Source organism: Haematobia irritans, chromosome 4 (genome assembly GCF_050003625.1).
Source record: "Haematobia irritans isolate KBUSLIRL chromosome 4, ASM5000362v1, whole genome shotgun sequence".
Taxonomy (NCBI): domain Eukaryota; kingdom Metazoa; phylum Arthropoda; class Insecta; order Diptera; family Muscidae; genus Haematobia; species Haematobia irritans.
This window is the reverse complement of record NC_134400.1, coordinates 34,224,021-34,240,189: the sequence shown is the minus strand read 5'-3', so window position 1 is coordinate 34,240,189 and position 16,169 is coordinate 34,224,021. Positions and strand designations below refer to the sequence as shown.

The following is a 16,169-nucleotide window of genomic DNA, read 5'->3' as shown; positions in this document are numbered from 1 at the left end:
TAAAGCCCCTTGTGAACTTCTAGCGGAAATTTTGTCACTCGATGGTAATACAAATTTGACATTTATTTCACTTCATATTCTATAAAATGTCGATAGTAACATATACCGTAATACAAATTTGACATTTATTTCATATTCTATAAAATGTCGATAATAACATATCACGCAATTTTCGTTAGGTAAACGAGCTTTACATTGTTTGACGGATATCGAAAATCGTGTTTTCAATGCCCCAATGTAAAATTGCCAATTTAATCCCATATGTAGACAATTAGACCCGGTTATTTTAATAAAATATAAGAAAAATACTTCCAAGTAAAGCCAATGAACAAATGCATGAAAAATATTGAGTTTATATTTTAATATTTTTTGAATTTATATACTATGATTTTTCATGACAATATATTTAGAAAACGGTTTTTATTTATATTTAAATTAAAAATAATTTCGAATGTTTATTGCAAATTTCGCTTGCTCGCCAATAATAAAATATTGTCATTTATTTTCTATACTATAAAAATGTCGATAATAATTCTGAGGGATCTTTCGTTAGCAAACATAGATATAAATTGGTAGCAAAAAAATCGCTAGAGTTGTATTAGAGTGATCAAAAACGATGGACGAAAATCGGAGGATCGGTTTTATACCGTTTATCGGTTTTATAGAAAATTTCATTTTCGATGGACCAACAGAACCGGTGTTTTCAATGCTCCAAAAAACCGGGTTTCGGTTTTTGTAAATTTAATATAACTTGACCATTTGCCAATGCAAAGAATATATCCATGAAAAAAAGAATATATCCATGTGTTGATATTTTGTGACAATTTATTATACCCTCCACCATAGGATGGGGGGTATATTAACTTTGTCATTCCGTTTGTAACACATCGAAATATTGCTCTAAGACCCCACAGAGTATATATTCTGGGTCGTGGTGAAATTCTGAGTCGATCTAAGCATGTCCGTCCGTCTGTTGAAATCACGCTAACTTCCGAACGAAACAAGCTATAGACTTGAAACTTGGCACAAGTAGTTGTTATTGATGTAGGTCGGATGGTATTGCAAATGGGCCATATCGGTCCACTTTTACGTATAGCCCCCATATAAACGGACCCTCAGATTTGGCTTGCGGAGCCTCTAACAGAAGCATATTTCATCCGATCCGGCTGATTGGTGTCAGCATATGATCTCTAACAACCATGCAAAAATTGGTCCACATCGGTCCATAATTATATATAGCCCCCATATAAACCGATCCCCAGATTTGGCTTGCGGAGCTTCTAAGAGAAGCATATTTCATCCGATCCTGCTGAAATTTGCTACATGGTGTTGGTATATGGTCTCTAACCACCGTGCCAGAATTGGTCCATATCGGTCCATAATTATATATAGCACCCATACAAACCGTTCTCCAAATTTGACCTCCGGAGCCTCTTGGAGGAGCAAAATTCATCCGATCCAGTTCAAATTTGGAACGTGGTGTTGGTATATGGCCGCTAACAACCATACCAAAATTAGTCCATATCGGTCTATAGTTATATATAGCCGATATCCAATCACACAAAAATTGGTCCATATCGGTTCATAATCATGGTTGCCACTCGAGCCAAAAATAATCTACCAAAATTTTATTTCTATAGGAAATTTTGTGAAAATTTTATTTCTATAGAAAATGTTGTCAAAATTTTATTTCTATAGAAAATTTTGTCAAACTGAATTTAATACGTATTTAATCGATCTTTTTTGATTTAATATATACCACGTATGGACTTACATACAATTTAGAAGATGGTGTTAGGAGGTTTTAAGATATCTTGCCATCGGCAAGCGTTACCGCAACTTAAGTAATTCGATTAAATTTCTTACGGATTTCTAGAGCTGTATCAGAGTGATCAAAACCGGGTTTCGGTTTTTGTAATGTAAAAAATTCCAATTTAACCCTATATGTAGACAAATCACACCGGTTACGTTAATATACTACAACCGGTTATATTAATATACTGTTACCGGTTATATTAATATAATGTAAACACACTTCCAAATGAATGCAACGAACATATGCATGAAAAAGTATTTGGTACATTTTTAAGATGATCAAAATCAGCCAATGAAAACCGATGAACCGATTTGAGAAACGGTTTTGATGAAAATCTCATTTTCTGCGGACTGAAAGGCCCTGTGTTTTCAGAGCACCAATAACCTGATTACGATTTTTGTATTTTCAATGCAAAATTTGTAGGCAAATACCAAAGACTATTAATAAAGAAGACGTGAAATGGGCTTTGATAGTGTTAGTACTAGAAAACAGAGATTAATATCATACTTGTTGGAAAAGCGCTCCGAACTTACTGGTTTGATGCAGACAATTTTTATTTAGCTATTTTCTCCAACATTTCACGCAAATTTCTGTGTCGGTTGCACTAAATTATTAATAAAATGTTTCACAAAGTGTTTTTGTTCGTTTATGAGTTAAAAAAATTGCTAAAATAAGCGAATTAAGTTTTGTTACGAATGCAAAATGAAAAGAGAAACCGAAAAAAAGTTGCAACGTCTCATGGAACATGTATGATATTAATCTCTGTTTTTTCAAGAAAAAGAGGAAGAGCAAGCTTATCTCATGTCTTCTTTATTAATAGTCTTTGGCAAATACATACGGGTATTTTATTAAACAGCAACGAAAACATTTTCAAGGTGGAACGTTATGATTTAAAAACAAGTAAAGAAAGTCTAAATTCGGGCGGGGCCGACTATATTATACCCTGCACCACTTTGAAGATCTAAATTTTCGATACCATATCACATCCGTCAAATGTGTTGGGGGCTATATATAAAGGTTTGTCCCAAATACATACATTTAAATATCGCTAGATTTGGACAGAATTTGATAGACTTTTACAAAATCTATAGACTCAAAATTTAAGTTGGCTAATGCACTAGGATAGGATATGTTTTAGAAGTTTAGGAAAATTAGATTCATTTTTACAACTTTTCGACTAAGCAGTGGCGATTTTACAAGGAAAATGTTGGTATTTTGACCATTTTTGTCGAAATCAGAAAAACATATATATGGGAGCTATATCTAAATCTGAACCGATCATCTGTGGGCAAATGAGTGTAAATCGGGCGAAAGCTATATATGGGAGCTATATCTAAATCTGAACCGATTTCAACCAAATTTGGCACGCATAGCTACAATGCTAATTCTACTCCCTGTGCAAAATTTCAACTAAATCGGAGCAAAAAATTGGCCTCTGTGGTCATATGAGAGTAAATCGGGCGAAAGCTATATATGGCAGCTATATCTAAATCTGAACCGATTTCAACCAAATTTGGCACGCATAGCTACAATGCTAATTATACTCCCTGTGCAAAATTACAACTAAATCGGAGCAAAAAATTGGCCTCTGTGGTCATTTGAGTGTAAATCGGGCGAAAGCTATATATGGGAGCTATATCTAAATCTGAACCGATTTCAACCAAATTTGACACGCATAGCTACAATGCTAAATCTACTCCCTGTGCAAAATTTCAACTAAATCGGAGCAAAAAATTGGCCTCTGTGGGCAAATGAGTGTAAATCGGGCGAAAGCTATATATGGGAGCTATATCTAAATCTGAACCGATTTGGCTGATATTTTGCAAGTTTTTCGAGACTCATAAAATATTGGGAAGTACGGAATTTGAGGAAGATCGGTTGATATACATGCCAATTATGACCAGATCGGTGAAAAATATATATGGCAGCTATATCTAAATCTGAACCGATTTTTTCCAAAATCAATAGGGATCGTCTTTGAGCCAAAACAGGACCCTATACCAAATTTTAGGACAATCGGACTAAAACTGCGAGCTGTACTTTGCACACAAAAATACATCAACAGACAGACAGACGGACAGACAGACAGACAGACGGACATCGCTAAATCGACTCAGAATTTAATTCTAAGACGATCGGTATACTAAACGATGGGTCTCAGACTTTTCCTTCTTGGCGTTACATACAAATGCACAAACTTATTATACCCTGTACCACAGTAGTGGTGAAGGGTATAAAAAGTGTCGATTTTTTTACATGAATTTTTTGTGACAATAAATTTAGACGTTCCTTTTCAAATTAAGTTTCTTTGTGGTTTTAGGAATAAACCGGTTGGGCCGGTGATACCGGTTATCTGAAATCTACTACTAAATAGAAATATTGTTTGATTTTTTTATGTTTTACAACAACCCCAAAAGATCCGGTTACGTTGGTTAGTTGTTTCAAAAATTCCATGCACCGGTTTGAAAAAATAGCACGGTTTTTTAAAAACCGAGAAAACCCGAATTAAAAATCGGGTTTTGGATAAATCTAGTCCATATATAAAGTGTTGATGTTTTACATGGATTTTTAGTGACAGTAATGTTTTTTATTTTTTTATGATTTTGGGGATTAATAGGTTGATGCCGGTAATGCCGTTTATCTGAAATCTACTACTAGAACTATTTCTTTTTAAAAAACCGAGAAAACCCGAATTAAAAATCGGGTTTTGGATAAATCTAGTCCATATATAAAAAAAGTGTTGATGTTTTACATGGATTTTTAGTGACAGTAATTTTTTTTTATTTTTTATGATTTTGGGGATTAATAGGTTGATGCCGATAATGCCGTTTATCTGAAATCTACTACTAGAACTATTTTTTTTTTAACCGAGAAAACCCGAATTAAAAATCGGGTTTTGGATAAATCTAGTCCATATATTAATAAAGTGTTGATTTTTTACATGAATTTTTAGTGACAGTAATTTTTTTTATTTTTTTTATGATTTTGGGGATTAATAGGTTGATACCGGTAATGCCGTTTATCTGAAATCTACTATTAGAACTATTTTTTTTTTTCTAAAAAAAAACAACACAACACATTTGTTCTTACCCAGCTACACATAATATATTATCGACTGAAGTCTGTGCATAACGGTATAAAGTACCTATGGTTTCACCGATTTTTGTCGGTAATGCAGTGACTTGCCACATAAAGCGCACCGTCTTTAACAGACATTTATATACAAACGATGTTGAACTATTTGGTGGTGGTGGTGGTGGTGCACTATTACTACTATTCGCTGTGAATGAATGAGTGGTTTTCGTTTCAATAGCACTAGGGCTTGTGTTTTTGTTGTTATAGTTATTATTATTATTATTATTGTTGTTTATGCTAGAGGTGGAAATGCTTGCAGTTGTTGTTGTTATAGAAGAGGTGTTTTTTGTTTTTATTGAAGCATTCACATCGATATCTTTCATTTGGTGGTTTCGTTTGGCGATTGTCTCAAGTAACGTAAAGGAGATGATTTTAGGTAGACTAAGAATTCGTGGTGGTGATGGTGGTATAGTGGGTGGTGTAAAGGAGGAACACTAATTTTTGTGGTAGCAGCTGTAGTGTAAATTGGTTTTTGGCTTTTTGCTGACTTCACTTTTCGTTTCATAAAAACAAAGTTTTTGAGGTGAACGCTTGAAGAAGTGTTTTTTTTTTAGTGTGGCACAAAGTTTTGCTATTGTAATTAAAGCTTGTGTTGTGTGTTTTTGGTCTTGGTCTTAGTTTTTTTTTTTTTTTGATGATTTCCTTAGATTGTATAATACTTCTTTGGTAAAAAATTTGTGCTTGCTTTATAGTTGAGAGTTGCTTAGGTTTTGTTGCTTTATTCTTAATCTTAAATATGTTTATATATATTTTTTAAATATATATATATATATATATTGCATATTTGGCGTTTTTTTTTTTGATTTTTTGTTTTAATTTTATTAATACAAATTATTTTGGAATTTTGTGCTTATGTTTATGTTTTTGTTGGTTTTATTTTATAATCAACTTAAAAATGTCTTAACACAGCCATTTGCAGAGTATCACTTTTACTATCACGCTATACATCACGTTATTCAAAACTTTTGATAAAATTTCAAAAAAAAAAAAACAAAAGCAATTAAGCAAATATGAAAACAGAAACAACTTTAAATGAAATCTTTAAGAACGTTCCTTTAACCACGAATTCCCCATACAAATGAGTGCCTTTTGTTTTTTGTTTGAAAAATTTGCCCACCACGCATTTTTTTTTTTTTGCTCTAAGAATTGTTGGTGTGAAACCGATAAAAATATTTAACACAAAAAAAAGAGAAAAAACGACAACAACAATAATAACAATTTGTAATCTGATGGTCCGCGTCTTCGTTTTCTAGGGTTCTTGTGTTATCAGCTAAATGAAACTTGCTAAACTGAAATTGTTGGAAAACCAAAATCGCGGTAAAAAAACAAAAAAATATGTCACCATATGGAAGGAAGATAGAGGTAAACTCTTTGATAGAGATGCCATATGCAAGAATGATTCTAGATCAAGGGGGATTTTGAAAACAAAAAAACAGAAATTCATACAAAGAAAATTTTATGAAAAAAGTCAAGGTCTTCATTGTGTCCATAAAGCAGTTGATCGCCTTCAAAAGGCTTACCAACCGGTGGTTGATACTCCGGTTAAGTACTAAAATGATGTTACGCAACTTCTGATACGCCCATCGGATATACCCTGGTTAAATATATACTGATCTATAGCTTTCTTTATGGAATTTCCTTCAGGCTAGTGTATGTGTAATAAGTCTTTGACAAAATTCCTAATGCGAATTTTTTAAATAAATAAAAATTTAATAAAAACAAGTATATACGGCCGTAAGTTCGGCCAGGCCGAAGCTTATGTACCCTCCACCATGGATTGCGTAGAAACTTCTACTGAAGCCGATGGCAAGGTATCTTAAAACTTCCTAACACCGTAATATATACCACATAGTCCAACGTGGTATATATTAAACTAAAAAAGGCCGATTAAATACGTATATATTTAAGTTTAAAGTTTCTATAGAAATAAAATTTTGACAAAATAAAATTTTGACAAGATTTTCTATAGAAGTACAATTTTGACAAGATTTTCTATAGAAGTACAATTTTGACAAAATTTTCTATAGAAATAAAATTTTGACAAAATTTTCTATAGAAATAAAATTTTGACAACATTTTCTATAGAAATAAAATTTTGACAAAAAATTTCTATAGAAATAAAATTTTGTCAAAATTTTCTATAGAAATAAAATTTTGACAAAATTTTCTACAGAACTAAAATTTTGACAAAAATTTTCTATAGAAATAAAATATTGACAAAAATTTTCTATAGAAATAAAATTTTGACAAAATTTTCTATAGAAAAAAAAAATTGACAAAATTTTCTATAGAAATAAAATTTTTCAAAAAATTCCTATAGCAATAAATTTCGACAACATTTTCCATAGAAATCAAATTTTGTTAGAATGTTCTATAGAAATAAAATTTTGACAAAATTTTCTATAGAAATAAAATTTTGACAAAATTTTCTATAGAAATAACATTTTGACAATGTTTTCTATAAAAATAAAATTTTGGTAGATTATTTATTGGCTCGATATGGACCGATATGGACCAATTTTTGTATGATTGGGGATCGGCTATATATAACTATAGACCGATATGGACCAATTTTGGCATGGTTATTAGCGGCCTTATACTAACACCACGTTGCAAATTTCAACCGGATCGGATGAATTTTGCTCCTCCAAGAGGCTCCGGAGATCAAATCTGGGGAACGCTTTATATGGGGGCTACATATAATTATGGACCGATATGGACCAATTCTTGCGTGTTTGTTAGAGACCACATTCTAACACCATGTACCAAATTTCAGCCGGATCGGATGAAATTTGCTTCTCATAGAGGCTCCGCAAGCCAAATAGGGGGATCGGTTTATATGGGGGCTATATATAATTATGGACCGATGTGGACTAATTTTTGCATGGTTGTTAGAGATCATATACTAACACCATGTACCAAGTTTCATCCGGATCGGATGAAATTTGCTTCTCTTAGAGCAATCGCAAGCCAAATTTGGGGGTCCGTATATATGGATGCTATACGTAAAAGTGGACCGATATGGACCAATTTTTGCATGGTTGTTAGAGACCATATACTAACACAATGTACTAAATTTCAGCCTGATCGGATGAAACTTGCTTCTTTTAGAGCAATCGCAAGCCAAATTTGGGGGCCCGTTTATATGGGGGCTATACGTAAAAGTGGACCGATATGGCCCATTTGCAATACCATCCGACCTACATCAATAACAACTACTTGTGCCAAGTTTCAAGTCGATAGCTTGTTTCGTTCGGAAGTTAGTGTGATTTCAACAGACGGACGGACGGACGGACATGCTCAGATCGACTTAGAATTTCACCACGACCCAGAATATATATACTTTATGGGGTCTTAGAGCAATATTTCGATGTGTTACAAACGGAATGACAAAGTTAATATACCCCCATCCTATGGTGGAGGGTATAAAAAGAGAAAAAACGACAACAACAATAATAACAATTTGTAATCTGATGGTCCGCGTCTTCGTTTGCTAGGGTTCTTGTGTTATCAGCTAAATGAAACTTGCTAAACTGAAATTGTTGGAAAACCAAAATCGCGGTAAAAAAACAAAAAAATATGTCACCATATGGAAGGAAGATAGAGGTAAACTCTTTGATAGAGATGCCATATGCAAGAACGATTCTAGATCAAGGGGGATTTTGAAAAAAAAAAAACAGAAATTCATACAAAGAAAATTTTATGAAAAAAGTCAAGGTCTTCATTGTGTCCATAAAGCAGTTGATCGCCTTCAAAAGGCTTACCAACCGGTGATTGATACTCCGGTTAAGTACTAAATAAAATGATGTTACGCAACTTCTGATACGCCCATCGGATATACCCTGGTTAAATATATACTGATCTATAGATTTCTTTATGGAATTTCCTTCAGGCTAGTGTATGTGTAATAAGTCTTTGACAAAATTCCTAATGCGAATTTTTTAAATAAATAAAAATTTAATAAAAAAAAAAGAAAAAAAATTGACAAGGAGAATCGTTATTGTCTATTAATATATTATTTAGCATGTTTTAAAATAATACAAAAAAACTCACACAAATCATTTGCGAATTTTTGTTAATAAACCCTAGTTAAGAGTTTTAAAAAAGTTTTGAATTGTGTATGTAAACAAAATCCATAACATGTTTGGAATTAAAAGGTGTCACATTTTCAGCTCAAGGTCGATAAGACAGGTCCCTATTTTTATAGTCTCAAATGAAAGCATTGTATTAACAAGTTGGCTGATAAGTCCCCGGTCTAACAAAGAAAAGCACATTTTTTTTTTGTCAAAATTCGTTTTTATTATTCAACATAGTTCCGTTCAAGAGCAATACAACGATTATAACGACCTTCCAATTTTTTGATACCATTTTGGTAGTACTCCTTCGGTTTTGCCTCAAAATAGGCCTCAGTTTCGGCGATCACCTCTTCATTGCAGCCAAATGTTTTCCCTGCGAGCATCCTTTTGAGGTCTGAGGACAAGAAAAAGTCACTGGTGGCCAGATCTGGAGAATACGGTGGGTAGGTGGAAAGCAATTCGAAGCCCAATTCATGAATTTTTGCCATCGTTCTCAATGACTTGTGGCACGGTGCGTTGTCTTGGTGGAACAACACTTTTTTCTTCTTCATATGGGGCGGTTTTGCCGCGATTTCGACCTTCAAACGCTCCAATAACGCCATATAAGGTTAGGTTAGGTGGCAGCCCGATGTATCAGGCTCACTTAGACTATTCAGTCCATTGTGATACCACATTGGTGAACTTCTCTCTTATCACTGAGTGCTGCTCGATTCCATGTTAAGCTCAATGACAAGGAAACTCCTTTTAATAGCCGAGTCCGAACGGCGTTCCACATTGCAGTGAAACCACTTAGAGAAGCTTTGAAACCCTTAGAAATGTCACCAGCATTACTGAGGTGGGATAATCCACCGCTGAAAAACTTTTTGGTGTTCGGTCGAAGCAGGAATCGAACCCACGACCTTGTGTATGCAAGGCGGGCATGCTAACCATTGCACCACGGTGGCTCCCTATATAATAGTCATATAATAGTCACTGTTGATGGTTTTTCCCTTCTCAACACACAAAGAAAATTTCATTAAAAGTCAGCCAACGAAAAATGTTCATTGATATAACGAAACATTTTCATTAATACAATGAAAATATTCGTTAATAGTACAAAACATTACGTTGATTGACAAAAAATTCGTTACAATAACGAAAAATTTCGTTGTATTAACGAATTTGTTTCATTGGCTGACTTTTAACGAAACATTTCGTTAATATAACGAAACTTTTTCTAATAGTGAAGATAATCGATAAAAATTATTCCATGCGCATCCCAAAAAACAGAGGCCATTACTTTGCCAGCGGACTTTTGAGTCTTTCCACGCTTCGGAGATGGTTCACCGGTCGCTGTCCACTCAGCCGACTGTCGATTGGACTCAGGAGTGTAGTGATGGAGCCATGTTTCATCCATTGTCACATATCGACGGAAAAATTCGGGTGTATTACGAATTAACAGCTGCAAACACCGCTCAGAATCATCAACACGTTGTTGTTTTTGGTCAAATGTGAGCTCGCGCGGCACCCATTTTGCACAGAGCTTCCGCATATCCAAATATTGATGAATGATATGACCAACACGTTCCTTCGATATCTTTAAGGCCTCTGCTATCTCGATCAACTTCATGTTACGGTCATTCAAAATCATTTTGTGGATTTTTTTGATGTTTTCGTCGGTAACCACCTCCATTGTCACATATCGACGGAAAAACTCGGGTGTATTACGAGTTAACAGCTGCAAACACCGCTCAGAATCATCAACACGTTGTTGTTTTTGGTCAAATGTGAGCTCGCGCGGCACCCATTTTGCACAGCGCTTCCGCATAACCAAATATTGATGAATGATATGACCAACACGTTCCTTCGATATCTTTAAGGCCTCTGCTATATCGATCAACTTCATGTTACGGTCATTCAAAATCATTTTGTGGATTTTTTTTATGTTTTCGTCGGTAACCACCTCTTTCGGGCGTCCACTGCCTTCACCGTCCTCCGTGCCCATTTCACCACGCTTGAATTTTGCATACCAATCAATTATTATTGATTTCCCTGGGGCAGAGCCCGGAAACTCATTATCAAGCCAAGTTTTTGCTTCCACCGTATTTTTCCCCTTCAGAAAACAGTATTTTATCAAAACACGAAATTCCTTTTTTTCCCATTTTTTTCACAATAACAAAAGTTGATTCACAAAAGACGCTCTATCTCACAAACTATTTGACTTACAGACGTCAAATTTTGACACGAATCATTTGAAGGTTGGTACTATATAAAAATAATAATACTAGCGACGCCATCTATGTGTCAGACCGTTGACTTATCAGCCAACCTGTTATTGAAACAATTATTTCTACTTTAGGAATTGTAATTGAGAGTTTTTGACATTTTCAAAATTTTGAAAATATTGAAAAATATTCCTCTCCAACTAAAAGATACTTCACAAATTTTTTATATATTTATTTTCCTATAGAAATAAAATTTTGCCGAAAATTTTCTATACAAATAAAATTTTGCCGAAAATTTTCTATACAAATAAAATTTTGCCGAAAATTTTCTATAGAAATAAAATTTTGACAAAATTTTCTATGGGAATAAAAAGAAAGTAAGCCCAGCCCACGTTTTGTACGAATTCAAAGGCCAAAATCAAAGATTTTTTTTTTATATATGGTCCGACAAAATCTTCCTTTTCAAAACACATCTTTTTTAACATTACTCTATTAATCCGCCATTTCTTCGAACATTTTTATTACATTTTATAATTTATGAATACTAGGTAAATATTTATTGACATAAATGCTAAAAAAATCTAATAAAATATCACAATATTTTTCTATCTCTACTCCCATCAATACTAAACAAAAACATAAGCCAAGTATTACAAAATATTTTCCCTATCTTACATTGAACAAAGAAATTTCATTCATTCATACCATTTACATTCAACGCAAAACACCAATTTGTGATGATCATCATCATCGCTGGTCTTAATGAAAAATACTTCAAAAAGACCTATGATAAGGTCAATATATCAACAATAGGGGGAGGTGTAACAATAGCAGCAGCAATAATGAACGATTGTTAAAAAAAAAAGAAAAACGAAGTTGGTAAGATTTCCAATGGTTGGTTAGATTTTAAAGCAATTATGACATCATATTTTCCAGAGATTTTGGATTTTTTTTTTTTGGTGTTGAAGCATGAAATACTTATCGGCAAAATAGCGTAACAAAAACTTTTCAAATTTAAGGCTAGAACTAATATTCCTAACTTCTGAAAAATGTAAGAGTTTTGCACAATGAATAAATTAGACAGAACCAAAGTCAGGTGAAGTCTTGATAAAATCGACTACCAGTTAATGTTCCACCAAATGAGCATATACAGTGAAACCTTATAAACTCTGAAATCGGACACCCTCTCCATAGAAAATTGTCTTCAAAATTATATTTATATAAACAATTTTGTTAGAATTTTATTTCTATAGAAAATTTTCTCAAAATTTTATTTCTATAGAACATTTTCTCAAAATTTTATTTCTACAGAAAATAATCGAACAATTTTAGTTCTACAGAAAATTTTGTCAAATTTTTATTTCTTTAAAAAATGTTGTCAAAATTTTGTTTCTATAGAAAATTTTGTCAAAATTTTATTTCTATAGAAAATTTAGTCCAAACTTTATTTGTATAGAAATTTTCCGACAAAATTTTATTTCTATAGAAATTTTTCGACAAAATTTTATTTCTATAGAAATTTTTTCAAATTTTGTCAAATTTTATTTCTATAGAAAATTTTGTCAAAATTTTATTTCTATAGAAAATTTTGTCAAAATTTTATTTCTGTGGAAACTTTTGTCAAAATTTTATTTCTATAGAAAATTTTGTCAAAATTTTATTTCTATAGAAAATTGTTTTCAAAATTTTATTTATATAGAAAATTTTCGTAAAAATTTTATTTCTACAGAAAAATTTCATCAAAATGGTATTCCTATATAAAATTTTGTCAAAATTGTATTTCTATAGAAAATTTTGTCAAAATCTTATTTCCATAGACAATTTTGTCAAGATTTTACTTCCATAGAAAATTTTGTAAAAATTTAATTTCAATAGAAAATTGTTTCAAAATTTCATTTCTTTACAATATTTTGTCAAAATTTTGCTTCCATAGAAAATTTTGTCAATTTTATTTCTATAAAAATTTTGTCAGTTTTTGATCAAAAATTTCGTCAAAGTGGTATTTCTATATAAAATTTTGTCAAAATTTTATTTCTATAGAAAGTTTTGTCAAAATTTTTATTTCTATAGAAAGTTTTGTCAAAATTTTTATTTCTATAGAATATTTTCAGAAAATTTTATTTCTATAGAAAATTTTCTCAAAATTATATTTCTATAGGAAATTTTTTCAAAATTTTGTCAACATTTTATTTCTACAGAAAATTTTCTCAAAATTTTATTTCTATAGAAAATTTTGTCAAAATTTTATTTCTATAGAAAATTTTGTCAAAATTTTATTTCTATAGAAAAATTTTGTCAAATTTTTATTTCTATAGAATATTTTCTCAAAATTTTATTTCCATAGAAAATTTTCTCAAAATTTTCTTTCTATAGAATATTTTCTCAAAATTTTATTTCTATAGAAAATGTTCGAAAAATTTTACTTCTACAGAAAATTTTGTCAAATTTTTATTGCTTTAAAAAATTTTGTCAAATTTTTATTTCTTTAAAATTTTTTTTCAAAATGTTGTTTCTATAGAAAATCTTTTCCAACTGTTATTTCTGTAGAAAATTTTCTCAAAATTTTATTTCTATAGAAAATTTTCTCAAAATTTTATTTCTTTAGAAAATTTTCTCAAAATTGTATTTCTGTAGAAAATTTTGTAAAAATTTTGTTTCTATAGAAAATTTTCTCAAAATTTTATTTCTATAGAACATTTTCTCAAAATTTTATTTCTATAGAACATTTTCTCAAAATTTTATTTCTATAGAACATTTTCTCAAAATTTTATTTCTATAGAAAAGTTTATCAAATTTTTTTTATATAGAAAATTTTCTCAAAATTTTATTTCTATAGAAAATTTTATCAAAACTTCATTTCTACAGAAAATGTTCGAACAATTTTAGTTCTACAGAAAATTTTGTCATATTTTTATTTCCGTACTATAGAAAATTTTATCAAAATTTTATTTCTGTAGTAAATTTTGTCACATTTTTATTTCTATAGAAAAATTTCGTTAATATTTTATTTATATAGAACATTTTCGTCAAAATTATATTTCTATAGGAAATTTTTTCAAAATTTTGTCAACATTTTATTTCTATAGAAAATTTTCTCAAAATTTTATTTCTATAGAAAATTTTCTCAAAATTGTACTTCTATAGAAATTTTTCTCAAAATTGTATATCTACAGAAAATTTTTTGAAAATTGTTATTTCTATAGAATATTTTCTCAAAATTTTATTTCTATAGAAATGTTCGAAAAATTTTAGCTTTACAGAAAATTTTGTCAAATTTTTATTTCATTAGAAAAATTTTGTTTCTATAGAAAATTTTGTCCAAATGTTATTTCTGTAGAAAACTCTGTCAAAATTTTGTTTCTATAGAAAATGTTCTTCAAATTTTATTTCTATAGAAAATTTTCTCAAAATTTTATTTCTATAGAATATTTACTCAAAAATTTATTTCTATAGAATATTTACTCAAAAATTTATTTCTATAGAAAATGTTCGAAAAATATTAGTTCTACAGAAAATTTTGTCAAATTTTTATTTCTTTAAAAAAAAAAACATTGTCAAAATTTTGTTTCTATAGAAAATTTTGTCCAAATGTTATTTCTGTAGAAAATTTTGTAAAATTTTTGTTTCCATAGAAAATTTTCTCAAAAATTTATTTCTATAGAACATTTTCTCAAAATGTTTTGTTTTGTTATCGTTGGTTTTGTTCTTTAAGCATTGTTGTTGTTTTTTTTATTTCAGCTTAAAACCATACATTGACTAAACTACAAGAGTAGCTTAACCAACAGAGGAAAAGAATGTTTGTCAAATTTATTTGGGCAAAGCCCTATAGACTGCAAGATGGTTGGATGGACGCACGTTTCGGAATTACCACATTCCTCATCAGCATCCTCTACTTGCAGCAAAACTATCAACCAATTATCAGAATAAATTCAGGCAGTTTATTAAACCCAACAAAAACCACACTTGAACCCTCCGATTTCAAAATTTTATTTCTATAGAAAAGTTTAGCAATTTTTTTTTATATAGAAAATTTTCTCAAAATTATATTTCTATAGAAAATTTTCTCAAAACTTTATTTCTATAGAAAATGTTCGAAAAATTTTAGTTCTAAAGAAAATTTTGTCAAATTTTTATTTCTTTAAAAAATTTTGTTAAAATGTTATTTCTGTAGTAGATTTCTGTAAAAATTCTATTTCTATAGAAAATTTTGTCGATTTTTTATTTCTATAGGAAATTTTCGTAAATATTTTATTTCTATAGAACATTTTCATCAAAATTTTATTTCCATAGAAAATTTTCGTCAAAATTTTATTTCTATAGAAAATTCTGTCAAAATTTTATTTCTATAGAAACTTTTGTTTCCATACACTTCTGAAAGGTTTCACTGTACTTAAGTAACGTTTCATACAAAAAATAACGATGAGAGAAGAAAAATATGTAAAAGGTACCTTTATTTTTAGATTAGGCAATTTGGTCTACAATGAATGGGTTTCTTTGTCTACGATTTGTAGTGCCTTTATCCCGAACACATGTCCATATGACTTAAAATACACGTGATTTTTCCCATACGAAAGAGTACAATTTTGTCAAGTATTCCCAGCAGGAAAACGTTTAGTTATGTGGACTTTATAATAGGCCCTAAAACGTGCCACCTATATGAAAACATTGTTGCTAACTTATACTTATATAGAAAGTGTAGTCCTTCGCCTGGGCCTTTGTTCGAATGCGGGCTATGGAAGGCCTTCGAAATAGGTTCTATTACAAATAGCCTTCAACTTCAGTATGCTGTAATTTCTCAGCCACTCGTCTGACAGCTGAAAGATTTATTTCAGCAACAGTTCATTTTATTGGTTACAAGTTTACAAAAGCATTTTATCTATTGTATTGAGTAATAAGGTTATTGGTGATGGATTAAAGTGGCATTCCGATTTGATCATA

At 30.8% G+C, this 16,169-nt stretch overlaps 1 protein-coding gene across 2 annotated transcripts in view; it reads right to left on the bottom strand.

Annotated features, from left to right (window-relative positions):
• The window catches only part of LOC142233030 (uncharacterized), a 158,969-nt gene that overhangs the window by 10,759 nt on the left and 132,041 nt on the right, over nt 1–16,169 (bottom strand). The window lies entirely within an intron of this gene.